This window comes from Pygocentrus nattereri, chromosome 27 (genome assembly GCF_015220715.1).
Source record: "Pygocentrus nattereri isolate fPygNat1 chromosome 27, fPygNat1.pri, whole genome shotgun sequence".
Classification (NCBI taxonomy): Eukaryota; Metazoa; Chordata; class Actinopteri; order Characiformes; family Serrasalmidae; genus Pygocentrus; species Pygocentrus nattereri.
The window spans coordinates 7,478,710-7,493,744 of record NC_051237.1 but is presented as its reverse complement, the minus strand read 5'-3'; the positions used below and the strand labels follow the sequence as shown (position 1 = coordinate 7,493,744).

Sequence of the window (15,035 nt, the reverse complement as noted above, 5' to 3'; positions counted from 1 at the left end):
TGTGGGTGGATGATTTTCCAGTATTGAGATTTTTGCAAGAACACTTGCAGTTGTTTAGAGCCCTGAAAGCATGTGAAATTCTGAGTGAAGAGAAACTAGTGACAAATTATTCATCTAAAAGAGGAATATGCAAGAGCTGGTCATTAATGTAGCTTTGTTTTGTGTCCACTTTATAATTAATGAACATTTTCATAAACAAACATTTGCACAAAGGGATGGAGAGCAACGGTACTGTTATGTCTAAGAATAAAAGAAAACAACTTGGTCAACTGAAGTTTGGCAGCATGGTTTGAAACTATGCTTTTTTTTGGAAATAATCTTATTGAGGAAAGGAAAGGGAGGGAGGTGATCGTCACAAGGAGAAGATTACTAGATCAATGACTGCAGCCTCTGTGAGGCACATTCCATGGCATTACCCATTTATATCTATGCATTTGTATCATTTGCAGTTTGGAACCCTTGGAATTTAAGGTTATGATCTGATTGTTATTTCATAGGGACAAGGTAATCACATTTCACAGTACAGCTAGTCCAGAAGACATTTTTTTCTAATGTAAGCAATTGCAAAGATGGCAACAACACCGTCACCACCAACAACAGCAGCAGCAATAACAACAATAAAAACATCACATTGGCTACTCCACTGAGCTGCTGCTGTAGCAGTGTAATGGCCACACTCGTTTCAGATCATTGACATTGCTCAATCACACAGCGCAGTTCCAAATAATGTTTAGAATAAAATATTCATGCATGTACATTACTGTGCAAAATTCAGAAACCGGAAGGCAGGATACACCCTGGACAGGTCGCCAGTCCATCGCAGGGCAGACAGACAGACAGACACAGACAGTCACTCACACCTAGAGGCATGTCGAATTGGCCTAACTGCATGTCTTTGGACTGTGGGAGGAAACCGGAGAACCCGGAGGAAACCCACGCAGACACGGAGAGAACATGCAAACTCCATACAGAGAGGACCGCCCGGCCGGCTTTAATACTTAAAGCTTACATCTTAGACCTAAAGTGTAAAAGCAAGGCCAAATCTTGCTATAGATCTGACAAAATACACAGCTGTTTCTATCCATCCATCCACTGTGAGACTAACTCAAAGCTATGAGTCTGAAAGGATGTCTAGCTTGTCGAGAAGCCATTACTGAGAAAGGGAAATAGACAAAAAAGAAAAAAATGTACAAATCAAACTAAGAATCTGCTGGTGTTCTTAGAACAATGGACTGGCCAAACCTCAACATCACTGATTACTTGGATCATGAAAAGCAAAAACATAACCAACTTCTAAGACTGATCTTTTGAAGTGTGGAAAAATATTCTGGCAGATTTCTGGGTAAAAAGTGGGCGCATTAAATACTGAAACATTTGGAATTATGTTCAGTTGTTGAGGTTTCTCTGTCATTGTCTGTTAAATATATGATCTTCCTCAGATACTGAAAAATAAATAACTTGTATTTGACTCGAAATTAAATATATGTGATCTCTGCTAAAGGGCCACTTGTGATAAGTGTGATAAATGTGATAAGTGATCTCTGCTAAAGGGCCACTTTAAAGCAAAATGACTTATAGCTATACAGCAGCTTTAATACTTAGTATGATGTGGCTGGTGTGACCAGAAACACAAAACTCACTGACATTTACAATCTTACTTCCAGACCCTAATTAAGGTCAGCTTGCAGTGCACTGGGATGCAGAACGTCAATTTAGAACTAAGGCACATTGTCCCACTGATGTAATATCCTCTTACTGAGTAATAGCTGAATATTAACAGATTAGGAGCAAATTACTGCAAAAATGCTTTCATGAAGGTTATATTAGTTTCTATTGAATTGGACAAGGAAGTTTCTCCAATCCCATACATCTTCACATCGTATGGTTCCCTATAATCTTTGCATTCTCATATGTGGCATAAAATAGCATTTTTGCAAATATATTTCATGCTTGTCATTCATTTGTAACAACTGAATATGTTAGTATACAATACCTTAAATACATTATCATGCTGACAGGCAAACACAAGACACATGTTGCAGCACTTAAATACCTTTCCATATCTCAGCTTCCTCCCAAAGAGCCATCCTCCCCTCTGTAGAGCCTGAGCATTAGTCTGTGCTTGTCCTTTCTCAAGGCTATGATAACATTGAGGCCTTATGGATCCATAGGAATTAACACTGTGCTACAATCAAATGCTCATCACAGTGTTTCCTCCCAGCAGGCATGTAGGCAAGCCTACTGAAAAGGAAGCGAAGATGAAAACCACTATATCTAAAAGCCACCAGAGCTGTGGCTGGACTACCTGGTCTTGTGATGAGAAATATGTGCCTCCAGGGGATGTGGTTAAGTTCATTAGGGACATTTTCTTGGTGTGGATGGCACAGATATATTGAGGGTAAATACGTCTTAAGTGTTGAGGGATCTGGATTTGTCATTGTGGAAAAGGCGGGTGGGCTGCTGCTGCTAAAGTCTCGCCTTGCATTGTTTTGACTGGGCCATCCACACAGAGGTCCCTGCAGGCAGCCTTTATAGGACCACTGAGAGGCTCTGCGTGCACAGATCATGTTCTCAGTGTGCTCTTCTTACAAAGTTTGTTTTTGATTCAGCAAAAACTTCTGCCAGGAAAAGAAATCTGACAGGGATAACAATGTTTGAATTGAGGGAGATCATGCATTCTCTGTAGAGCAGGCTCATTTTCAAACATGCCAGTCTTCAGCTGGGAGATGGCACTGTGGCCCTCTGATTTGGGATAAGCCTCACTTCAGTTCAGGTTCACAGGTACAATTCAGTCTTTGTCCTGTCTTGGGGTTGTGTTACAGGTCACTTTGAACTCAAGATGCCCCATAGCTGACATATCATCAATTGAACAATATTACCATGATGACATGTAGCTATCAGGTTTGGTCACATCCCACAGTGAGTCAGGCAGAGGGACAACCAACGCTGAGGGTTCACTGGGGATATTTGCTTTGTGAACTCAAAAAGACAAGGAGACAAAACACATTGGTCTTTCCCAGCTACATTTCAAAAAGTGAACAAAAATGCTACATTTCCCAAGCTATTTGGACAAGCTCAGACTGTTAATGAGAAACACTGCTTTTAAGAAATAAATCCAAACGACTTGCTGAAACATTTCAGACCACTTTTATGTAACAATCATGGTTAAGAAGAAAAGCAGACACTATCAGTAGAAAACAGTTTACACAATTAGATTGTGAATGAATTGTGTGTAGAAGAATTGTGTCATTATAAGCATGCATTAGAAACCTTTTTCTCCAACATATGGACATATGGAACAGCCAAGGAGTTCACAAGACTTCCTGTTCCAGTACTGATCTAGAACAGACTTTCTATACTTGAAAATACAGTGCTGTTCAAAAGACCGCCTTTCTTTATTTAATTTCCAGTCAACATGGGCAGTTAATAATTTTTCAGTGTCAGGATACAAGTAGAAAACATGTGTTTAACAGAAAATTACAGAAACCACAACAACTACATATAATGTTATTGTTTTCAGCATTTAGTTTCTCCACATTTTACCTTTATTACAGCTTCTGATCAGGAAACTCACTTTCAGTGTTTCAAAGAAATCTGCAGGGATATTTTTCCATAGTGCACACTTATCTGGAGGTTCTGAACATTGTGAGACATGAGGTGCAGGTAGAGACAGCATCAGGTATCAGTCTCGAGCATAATTGACCTCACTCTATCTGGGTGGAAAGGTTGGCCCTCCATCTCCCCTATCAATGATGCTAGCGGTTTGTAGGCATTTGTTAGCTGATTTAGCAGAAGAATTGGCAGTTAGCAACAAGACTGTTGAAATTGCATTAATGGAAGTTTGAAAAGAGGCGGTGCTTCATGCGTCTAGCTTGGCACATTCCTGCCTTCACTTTCCCAGCTCCTAGGAACACCATGTGATGAGATCTAGCTAATAGATGATGTTAGATGTTTTTTCCTTCCTATGGGCTAGTAGAGAGTTCAGTAGTTTGAGCGTGATAACTTTTTTTTTTTTTTTACAGTGTAGCACTTAAGTTAAAAATAGCTCATCAGGTAGCTATTTTACTGACTGATACTCAAAGTTTCAATATCGGAATCAGTACTGGAAAAGAAAAAGTGGTATTACGCCATCTCGAGTCACAGAAATGATCTGTATGGTTCCATAACCAAATAACATTCTTCAGTTATACTCAGTAAGGCTGCATATATGGGACCATTTCCACAGATCTCTCACAGATCAAAGCACCCATATTCTGCTGCAAAATTAATGCACAGGCAGAAACTCACTTGAAGATCAATACTGTGGCTTCTTGTAATGCATGTGAGCATTTCTCTTTACTCTCATGAAACCAATTCATCTACAGGGTAGGAAGCTACGCTCTGTGCTTGGACCAGTAAAGGCTCTGTTGGGATATTGGCACATCAGAGATCACCAATGATCTGGTTTGCATTAGAGCAGCAGCAACAAAACAGAGATTTTGTTGGCTGCATTTGAGGAAGGAAAAGGGAGAAAGACAGTGCATGTAACCAGCTGTAAGCCACATGAAACGCTTTGGTAATAGACCTGAAGCACAGACTAATTAAATGCTGTATTTATTGGCTTGAGAATATCTTCCCATGCGATGATTGCTAAGGAATTTCTGAAGATATTGAGGATTTTGAAGTGCACACAGCAAAAATAGTTAAAATAAATACTGTAAGTCAACAGGTATACAACCTTCAGATGCTTTTACAGGAGTTTAAATTGAGGAATCCCCCTCATGAAGAATTTTAGAAAACTTATGGCAACCAACTCTTTTACTGACATCATGTTCCATCTCTTTTGCCATTTTAACTAGTGCCAGTATGAGCAAAAGGTCAAACTGCCCGCAACTAGAGCCAGTTATCCATGCTAACATGGACCTTATTCCTGCTGCGGTTACAGAAGAACACAAATGGTCTGTTGTGCTTGGGAGCTGGAAAGGACTTGGTCCATTTGTGTGCTCTCATCTTTGGCCAAGTTGACGAGCTCTCTCATGCTGTCAATCTAAACTACCTGCTGGTGTGTAGGTTTGCAGGACAACTAAAAAAAAGAGTTAAGAAAAAGAAATTCCAATAATTATGGTAAAATATCTGACTGCATATGAAAACTCATTCATAAGAGCTGGATGCCTCAGGATTAGGTCTTGCAATTCATTGCAGATGAATACATTATGTTTTCATCTTTATTTTACATCTTGGCTTGTAAAATACATCTTTGAATTTAGTATTAGCGAGAAATTTTTGTTTAAGCAATGCAAAAGGATCCTAATACACTCTCCAAAAAAGGTCTAAACTGTCACTAGGGTGGTTTCCTCAAGGGTATGCATACACATTTAGTTAGAGAACAGAATCGTACCAGATTTCACTGCAATTTTATATTTTTAAGTTGTACTGACTCCACACACCCTATCTTGTACCCAGGATTTTTATTTTGTGTTTATGTTTTAAAACATTAGCTAATGATAAGGTACCTTTTCACTGGGAAAAACATATTTAACGTACATAGTAGGATCGTAAAACCATTGCTGTACCTTTTAAGGTACATGTTTACATTACATTAACGGAATTCGGCTGATGCTCTTATCCAGAGCGACTTACAATTTGATCAATTTACACAATTGGCCTGACTGCATGTCTTTTGGACTGTGGGAGGAAACCGACGCAGACACGGGGACAACATGCAAACTCCACACAGAGAGGACCCCGGTCGCCCAGCCGGGGAATCGAACCCAGGCCCTCCTTGCTGTGAGGCGACAGCGCTACCCACCACGCCACCGTACCGCTATGTACATGTACATAGTTTTTGCCTTAACAAACAAACAAACAAAACTGTACCTGTACAGAACCTTTATTTCTAACAGTGTTCCTAATTGGTTCATCATTAGAGCTTAAAACACATCCAAAACACTGTTCAAAACACATTTAGGACTTTTAACAGACTTCAACTTTAGACTAAAATCCTTTTGCTTTGAGTGACCCTGTACCTTAATTACATTTATTTTATTAAAAAATTTATTGAATATTCCAATGTTTCACTACCGATACAATAATATCAATACCCAAACCTGACGAAATGTTTTGGTAGTGACTGTTTTGGTAGTGATAGAATGGTCCATATACAGTCCTATGCACTCACATGTTTTCTTGATTTTCTAAGTAAAAATAATGCACATCCTCTTCAGAGAACACATTTCTGCATATTTTAGATTTTATTTTTATCCATCATGTTAAATGTTTTTAAAATAAATTTGCACAAATGTTTAAGTGTGCTCTCTCTGTAGAATGTATTAACTTATGTATGTAAGATTAGGCCAGTCAAGATGAGGAAATTTTAGCTGACAGTTAATAGCCAAACAAATAATTGCAGGTAATTGGCCTTTTTCGCTCATTGTATGCACCTATTAAAGTAAAAGTGAAAGCGACTAAACGTCCTACCTCTTATGCAGTAGCTCTGAACTGACAGTGTACACAGGTCAGCTCAAGTAAACAAATATTACTCGCTGCTGCCCTCTGGACATGTTATAGCGCCAGTCAGAATTTAGAACTTGTTGTTTTGGCATGATGTGTTGAAGTAAATGGTGTTTTCTGCTTTCTTTTATTTACATGTATGTGTGTGACCTGTTTGTCTTACTATGTAAACATACTGTCACTGTCCCAGAGAAGTCCAGTGTACACCAAGTTACTATTTTGGAGATTGTTTTCTTTGAAAAGTGATTATTATGATCATGACAGCCAACAACTGTAGAAAATAACTGCAGCCAAATTAATTAATAAGCTCAAATAATTGTAATTAAGTGATTATCTAATAATTGTGACAGGCATATGTAAGACTCAAGCATGATGGGGACATTTCTCCCAGAGTATAATGAATTATTCCAAAATAGTAATTATATGGTATAACATACTGAAAATGACTATAGCTAGTCATGTAATCATATATACATATATATGTTATGTATTTCTGTTCTGTTGGGAATTTTTGAGGTTGAGTAAGGAAAACTCGAAACAGACCTAATAATGACATAATGACGACTCTTGATCATAAGCAGAAAATTATGAAAATGTTGAAATTAATGCATACATGAAGCATTTCATGTGACATTTCAGAACAGACACGAATAAACTACTGAGCTATGGTTCAATCATTCCCATAAGTAGCCTAAATATACTTCATAAGCACATGTAAAACAGAGCTCATTCAAGCTTTAAGGTGGAGTTTAAATAGCCTCAAAAGCCCTATTATTTATCCCAGTTCTAATAAAAGATCTGTTACTACCTCTACCCCATGGTCAGTATGGAGGGGAGAACCTTGGCCTTACAATACAAAGAAAAAAAAGTTATAATTTACATTTTATTTGAAGGACTTCAACTGGGGAGCAACTGGCTGTGTTCTGTTCTATGCTCCAGTCTGGGAATCCTGTGTCATGAATGGCTTTAAGCCATTGAACAGGGTGATAACAGAGCAAGAGGAGTGAACAAATAAAAAAACGTACAATTGCCTCCAGTCTCACATAAAGCAATTCCTTTGTTTCAGTTTCAGTTTCACGCAGGTATGGCAAAACAAAACATGGTCTAAATGACTCCAGCTGGACTTCAGCTGTCGCTGGCCTTAAGGTTTTCTATACTTTTTGAATAGTGGGGGAGGAACATCCTATGTGCAAATAAAGGTTTCATCCTGTGAATAGGTTCCTTGGACCGAAAACATGTATCACAGCTCTAAGTTAAACACTATAATGAGATTGATTGCACAGTAATTAATGAACAGTGATTCTCAGAGGGAGGTGAGACATGCAGAGAGAGAAATAAATGGAAAAGTTTAAAAAAATTAAAAGTATTTTTGCAAAATGCCAAAATATTCAGATTCCACACAAGACTAGCAATTCATGTATAACACTATAGCTAAGGAGATGGATTGGTCTCTTGTGGAAAATTAAATCTGATTGGTGACAAAGAAACATCTGGGGAGAGAAACCCCAAAGGAGCTATGCATCCTATATCCCCTCCAGCACAGAGAGTGCAGGCTGCCACTCCCTCCATAAGCCCGAACAACCTCCCCTAGGAAGCATGGCGCTAATAAGCAAGCTTTGATTCTGATGGTGGAGATGTTTACAAAGGTCTAGCGATGACAGAGAGGCTGCTGACAGAGCCGATGGTGAGCGAAAGGAAAAATAATAACAGCAGCTTGCCAAGCTTCCCCATTTCTCTCCACTGCCAATGGAACGGAAAAACCCACCACCGTCCAGCGCATTTTCGAGAGACGGAGGGGAGAAAACGAGGAGAATGCAGAAGAGAGGAGAATGTGAGAATGAGATCTGGCAGAACTCAGAGACTAAACGCAAAATTAGAGAAAAATAAGGGGCTCACAGAGAGCGGTGAATGAAGAACAGAGACGGACAGAGTTTTTTTGGGTTTTTCACCATTGTGTAGCATCTTGTGCTCAAGACAGAGAGAGAGAGGCCAGCGCATAGCCAACACATGTTCTGAAAGTTGGAAGCGATTGATGATACTAAGAGGCAGCCCTGATGGGGGCCATATGACTTTGCAGATTCAAAGCTGGACAGGGCATTGCATTCATCAGACTTTAACTCTGTAAGCTGTATGCACTGGAGAGATCATGCATTTGTATGTGCTGTGGTCACTGCCTTAAAAATAAAGCAGCCAAAAAGGGTTCTGCCATAGAAGAACCACAACTGGTTCCCTAAATAATTTTTTTTAATGAATTTTCTTTTGAGAACTGCTTTTGGAAATGAGATTCATAAAGTAAAGGTTCTAGGAAGAACCATTAAATTGGTCAAGGACCTCTTACGTAATGTGAAAGCTCTTTGAACGTTCAAAAGAATCTTTCCAGGTCTATTTGTGAAACATGGTTCTTTATGAAAGTAAAAGGGTTCTTCTAAAGGTTATTTACTCAAAGAACCTGTTTTTTTAAGTGTGCACAGATTAATTGAAAAACAAAGGTTTAGTCAAGTCGTCTTTGAACACCTTTATACAGTTCTGTTTACAGGTTGCATAGTTTTCTGGCTAACCTAAAGAAACACAGAGCACACATTCTACCCTACCAAACAGATGCTTCATCTGTGGAAGCTGTTTTCTTCTACTAAAGCTGCTCTGTAAACATAGTTATTTATTCAGGGTGAGGCTTTTGAGAACCATGATTGTGTAGTTGGAACAGATATGGGACTTGAAGCAATGCTGGCCTAGCGTCTTGTATGAAGTGGGAGTGTTGACTACAGGGACAAAACCTTAAAACGGATTAAAAATAAGATTTTAGAGAGGCACTCCTAGCTGAAAATAATTCTTTCTTGAAAAGAATATGACAGATAGAAGTCCCAACAAAGCAATTATTCATGGACTTAAACCCTTTAAGACTCTTTTGGATTAACCCTCACGTAACCCAAGTTTCCCCTTTGGTCTGCCTCTTTTCCTGTCCAGATCAATTTATGCACAACACATGGGAATGAGGCCTGGTGTGAGGCGATGTTAAGTAGAACTGCCGGCAGCAGGCCACTCTTAGCTGACATCTCAGCCTGACTTATGAGATGTCCAGACACACGAACTAGCGCACACAAGTCCACTATCTAATCGCCAGTGTGGGCTAAGTACAGTGCTGATTGCAGACCAGGCTCGTGCCAAAGTGCTGTTTCCGACAGATTTGAGGGTGATTTCTCATCTGCTGTTTTGCCTCAGCCCATTGTGCCGTAAGTGGAGAGCGAGTGGAATTACAGCCGTGTGCAGCAGGACCACAGCACGCAGACGCTGAGGAAAAAGCACAGCGCCTGAAAAAAGGAATGCATCACTTGCTTTGTAGCACTGAGTGCCTGGACTGTTTTTCCTCTCTTTCAGTGAGTAAAAAGCAGCGAGGAACGAATGGTAATGATGAGAGATGGGGGTGTGGGTTCCTGGAAGGTAAGACAGGCAGGCGTTTGCTTTTCCTGGAGAATGAGTGGTATTCTCCTTCATTTCCTGTTTAAATTAAACACCAAATATAGCAGTATGAAGCTTTCAGCAGCTGATGACATGAGCCTTATATGCCAATATGCAGAAACTCTTGCAGTCCTCCCTTTGTTTTCCTTGAGTCTGATTGGATGCAAAATTACATCATAATTTACATAGTAAAACATACTATAAGCTCTTAACTACTTCATTTTTAAACATGTTTCTGGCATGTTCATTACATTGTAATTTATTAACAGGATTGCTTTTTCCATGGAATTTGTCACCTGCTGGTGACATTAATGTAAATGAACATTGGTGACATATTAGAACAACAGAACAAAGAAGTCACGGCAAATGATATGGTGATGATTATGATTGCCACAATTGTTAGGAGAAACTGTTTATGTAGGACAAGAACAGGGCTTTGTTTTGTCTTCTGAAAATATTTATCTTCAACATGCTCTGGCAGCAGACAAGGCCAAGATCCTGTGTGTATGGGATGGGACAGTGGTTGTCACATTCCTCTGAAACACAGGTTTCCCTGCTGGGACAGTGTGTCTGAAACACTGCCCTCTTGTGGCATCATCTGCATACACCTGTGGGGAGCCCCTGAAGAGCTCCATTAACTGCTCTCGTTGCAGGATTGCGAGGGAGTATAACATATGAATAAAACAATGGTATACATTACAGAGCCAAATATCTCAGTGATCATGAAGAGTAAGACAAGGTTTTGATGAATGCAGAGTGTTTGCACAGAATCTTCCTCAGAGTGAGCAGGGTGAATGAAGGCCAAACTTTTTTTGCTGCAGCTGACTTCAAGTATTACTGCATACATTCATACACTTTTTCGTATTTTACTGAAAAAGTATGATTAGTAGCCAAGAGAGTCCAAAGTAAAAGTTCAATCCACTTGGTACCAACTATACCATATGATTTGTAATCTCTGAAGGGCTAGTTCCTCTGTCTAGTATCACCTACTGATTGGCCATGTGCAAAAGATTTAGCATCATTCTCCTCTGTTGGAGAGTTTAAAAAATGAGAATTGAGACTACAGTAAGTCAATACAGTCCAAATGAAAGAAGACATCCATAATGGACTGAATACAAGCCGTATGCTTTTCTTTCTCTTTTTCAAATTCTCCAGAGCATGCAACCTCTGCACAGAACTTTCACATCCACGTCAACCTTCTTTTTAGAAGCAAAAGTCAGCTGGAGGAGAGGAAAACACAAACTGTTTTCAAAACCTCCCATAGATGGACATGGTTTCTGCACTTAATAGCTTATAAACCAGCTTTAGCGAGCAGATACCCAAAACACAACCAGGTAGGCAGTTTGGGCAGAAGCAGAGGCTCTAGTGAATTAGTGAGCATTGATTATGGCTGGTCCATATATCAAAACCTGAAAAGAAATACATTCCAAAAGCCCCTGTCTGGCATAGCCAACCAGTGTCATAAAAGCAGGCAACAGAATAATAGGCCATCACATACATGGGCATCCACGGTTATGACATTTTCCTGCCATTACTGTCTCAGAGAGCTGAATGCAGTTGCTTTGCATGACATGCCTTACTAGACTGTGTAAGAAGGAAGAAGATTAATAAAGCCTTAAGAAAGAATCTGTAAAGGTGAAGGTAAATGTGACAGTTATAAGGCTTCACCAAGGGTTCATTCTATGTCTCCTGACATAAACATACCATCTACCACAGATCAAATCGCTGTTGTCAGAACAAAACCTTGAATCTCCATTTTTGTTGTTTTTAAGTTTTTGACAGAATTTGAAAATACCTGTTGCCCTTTATGTTGATTGTAATTTTCATGATGAATGGACCAAATAAAATGACCCAAAATTACTTGGTAAAAAGTCTGGTTCCATTGACTTACATTTAAAGTAGAGTACGTTTTTTCCTTCTCTTGTAAAGTCACCATTTTGGAGATACGAGGTTTTGTTCCGACAACAGTGAAATGGCAAATGTACTTTGTGCCATTGTGCATCTTGTGAATCATTCAGGATCTTCACATTCTTTCTAATAGTAGCCAATGCCTGTGAGTCTGGACACATAACAGAGTTGTTTTTAAACTCACTGAGACACTCAGCAAGGCTGCACGTTCAATGAAACGTAATGGTAGGCTGCATGTATATAATAAGATCCCTAAAAAGGTTCTCTGGTCAAATTTACAAAATGTTCCACTTACCTCAAATGTAGTTAATCAGCAAAGACATGCTTGATATTAAATTTTGCTTCTTTAGTTTAGTGCTGGAACTACAAGGTTAATGTTGATAATAAACACAATGAAATCAATAGTCACCCAAATGTTTTCAGTGAATGCATGCCCAAAACTTCTGACAACCAGTTCAAACTGCATCCAAGTTTTCACTGCACATACTTCAGGACATGGTATAACCTAGTGCAAGCTATAAAAATGAGTAAAACCTCACCATATTCTTGAATGCTGCATGCTGCATGCATCCATTGTACTTTCAGTACTAAATTAAAGAAGCAATATTTGGACACCAGCCATGTCTCAGCTGACTGACTACATCTGGGGCCAGTGGAAAATTGTGTACATTTGATTGTCTTAAGGAACCAAAAGGGGTTATTTTATGGCATCTCTCCAAAGAAGAACCATTTTTGGGCCCTTCATTTCATATCTGAAGAGATGCATTCTGTCCTCATCCTGTTATGCAATAGTAAAGAGTCAAGTAAAAAAGCCAAATTCACATTAATATGTTGATGTACTTTAACACAAACCATAAGAAACACATACTGTAGATTACAAAATTGCACTGCACTTCTTCTACTTTTCTGTTCTCAAGCTTTAATAGATAGCAGCAGACAAACTAGCTTTCAGTCCAGAGTTCTAGAAGTTCTGGAATGTTCATGGGCCTGTAAGTGCAAAGAGGTCCCCCTTGATGATGTGTGAGGATGAGATAAGACTCTGTTGAGTGTTTCTTACACCCTTCCTCACACTTTATTCCAATCAAAAGTTCAGATGTATCCGCTCAGGGAAATCATACTGAGGTGCACTCAATCACAGGTTTATATTCTAACTATGCTGTCTACTTTTTTCTTTTTCTTTCTTTTTTTTTAAGAGAGCATGCTGTCTTTTCCAGACAGAGTCTGTTTCAGTGCTGTTGAAGCTGGGTCCTGTTGCTCAGACAAGAAAAAATGCATTATTGAATACTATTCCCCAGCCCTAGTGGTGGAGAATGTATTATGAAAGCACATTCTCTCTCTCCCTTTCTCTCTCTCTTTCCCCACAAACAAACACACTGCCTTAAAGCACAAATGAAGGTTTGTTTTCTTTCATTTTACCTTCCTTTTTTGTGACATCTTTTGGTTAAAAGGCAAAAGGAACAGAAAATCAATCTGCCTTATGAAGTGCACTGGAAAGTGTGAGTATAAGGTTTACATGCCAGCTAATGAGACATATTGCACCTGACGGCTGGTCAAAGCACACCGCTTTCAGGGTCTGAAGGGCAAGCAAGTGCCCGTGAGAGAGGCTAAATATGGTTGAGCGGAGGTGATGCGCAACAGAGTGCAGACCAAACAATCCCAGGTGTCAGTCAGAGCGAGGTTGTGGGGCAGTTATATAAGTCTCTCTTTCGCTCTGCACAAGTCACTGCCTCTCTAAAACAGCTGTGTGACTTCCCCGCCACACTACCTGAATCACACACCACAACAGAGCCAGTTAAATGTGCACATGCACTGTGCCTGCACTATTAACTGAGTTATCCCTCAGAATTATGTAATAGAGTGGAGTACACTTCCAAGCTTGATAAAATAGCCTAACCAAATCAATTCTACCAGCCAAAGATTTTGTAAACAAGTGGAAAGTTGTCTGCCTCAGTACCAAAGTTTACTTCTGCACAACTCTACATTCAGTGCATTTCAAAAACAGGAGAACTGCTAAAATACTGTAAAATGTTTGGCATTTTTTAATCTGCTGAGCATTACTCCATGCCTAGTGTTAGCAGTGCAGTGAGAATTATGTTGGTCTCATGACTGAGATATAAATCCTTCTGTTTTTCCTCTCTCTCTCTCTCTTTCTCTCTCTCTCTCTCTCTCTCTCTCTTTCTGTATGTCTCTCTCTTTCTCTTTCAATAGCCCTTGGCTTCATCTGCACTGGCTTCCAGCAACATAATATGAGAAACAATTTCAAAGTTGACATGCCAGCTGAGGCAGGGACTGCAAAAGTAAAAGGCTCAGATGAGTGCTTACCTTGCTCTTCTGCTTGAGGAGGAATTTCAGGCAAATCTTAATTTCTCAGGCAGGTAATTTCTGCAGGTTGGTTCTGTTCTGCTCATGCCCTTCACACAGTTTCTTCTCCAGCAGATGTGATGAGAAACAATAAGAACTTGGGTGAAGTGAGATATTGTTTACATATGCACATAAAAAAATGAAGGAATAAGCTGTGGAGTTATTTTGCTTGATATTTTTGCCTCTGGAGAAAATTTAGTCCATGTGCTTCTGAAGAGAGGAAGGAAAAAAAAAGGTCCTTGCAATGCTGTCTCGGGTTGACTACAAGCAGATTTCAGACGCACCTTCTGAATGACTGTGCGCTCTCACTCACGGGTGGAAAGTAGGAGGGAAAGAGAGAGAGAGAGAAAGAGAGAGAGAGAAGAGGAAAGTGCAGGAGAGAGTAAGTGTGAGACAGGGTGCTCAGCTTGGCTAGGCTGTGACAGATCCCTCGTACAGGGCTTTTAACTAGGGGCAAAACACCTGGAAGCTCCGCTTGCCCTGGCTCTTTTTCTTGATCCCTCTCTCACTAGCTCTCTTAGTACTTTTTTCCACACAGAGAGACGCAGTTGTTTCTCTGGTTCCGTCCATACAAAAGGCATGTGTCTGTGGCCAGTCAGAATAGGAGGTAGGAGGGGAGACTGGAGGATGGGATGTGGTAGACTAGAGGGGTGGAATTGAAACTTTGTTTTGCCCCCAGACACCCCACCTCTTTTTTAACCACTATTTAACATCTTGTTTTCCCACCTCTAACATAAATACATATAAACAAATTCCTGGCCATGCAAACAGATCTCTACAGTTTTAAATAAGCAGCTCCAGAACATGACCGAAAACACAAA

At 39.7% G+C, this 15,035-nt stretch overlaps 1 protein-coding gene across 1 annotated transcript in view; it reads right to left on the bottom strand.

Annotated features, from left to right (window-relative positions):
- col8a2 (collagen, type VIII, alpha 2) overlaps positions 1-14,798 on the bottom strand; it is a 55,207-nt gene extending 40,409 nt beyond the window's left edge. The window contains exon 1 of the mRNA XM_017694264.2: positions 14,176-14,798. The gene's annotated coding sequence lies outside the window, so the exon portion shown is untranslated. The remainder of the gene's footprint in view (positions 1-14,175) is intronic.
- Between the last annotated feature and the right edge of the window lie 237 nt (positions 14,799-15,035).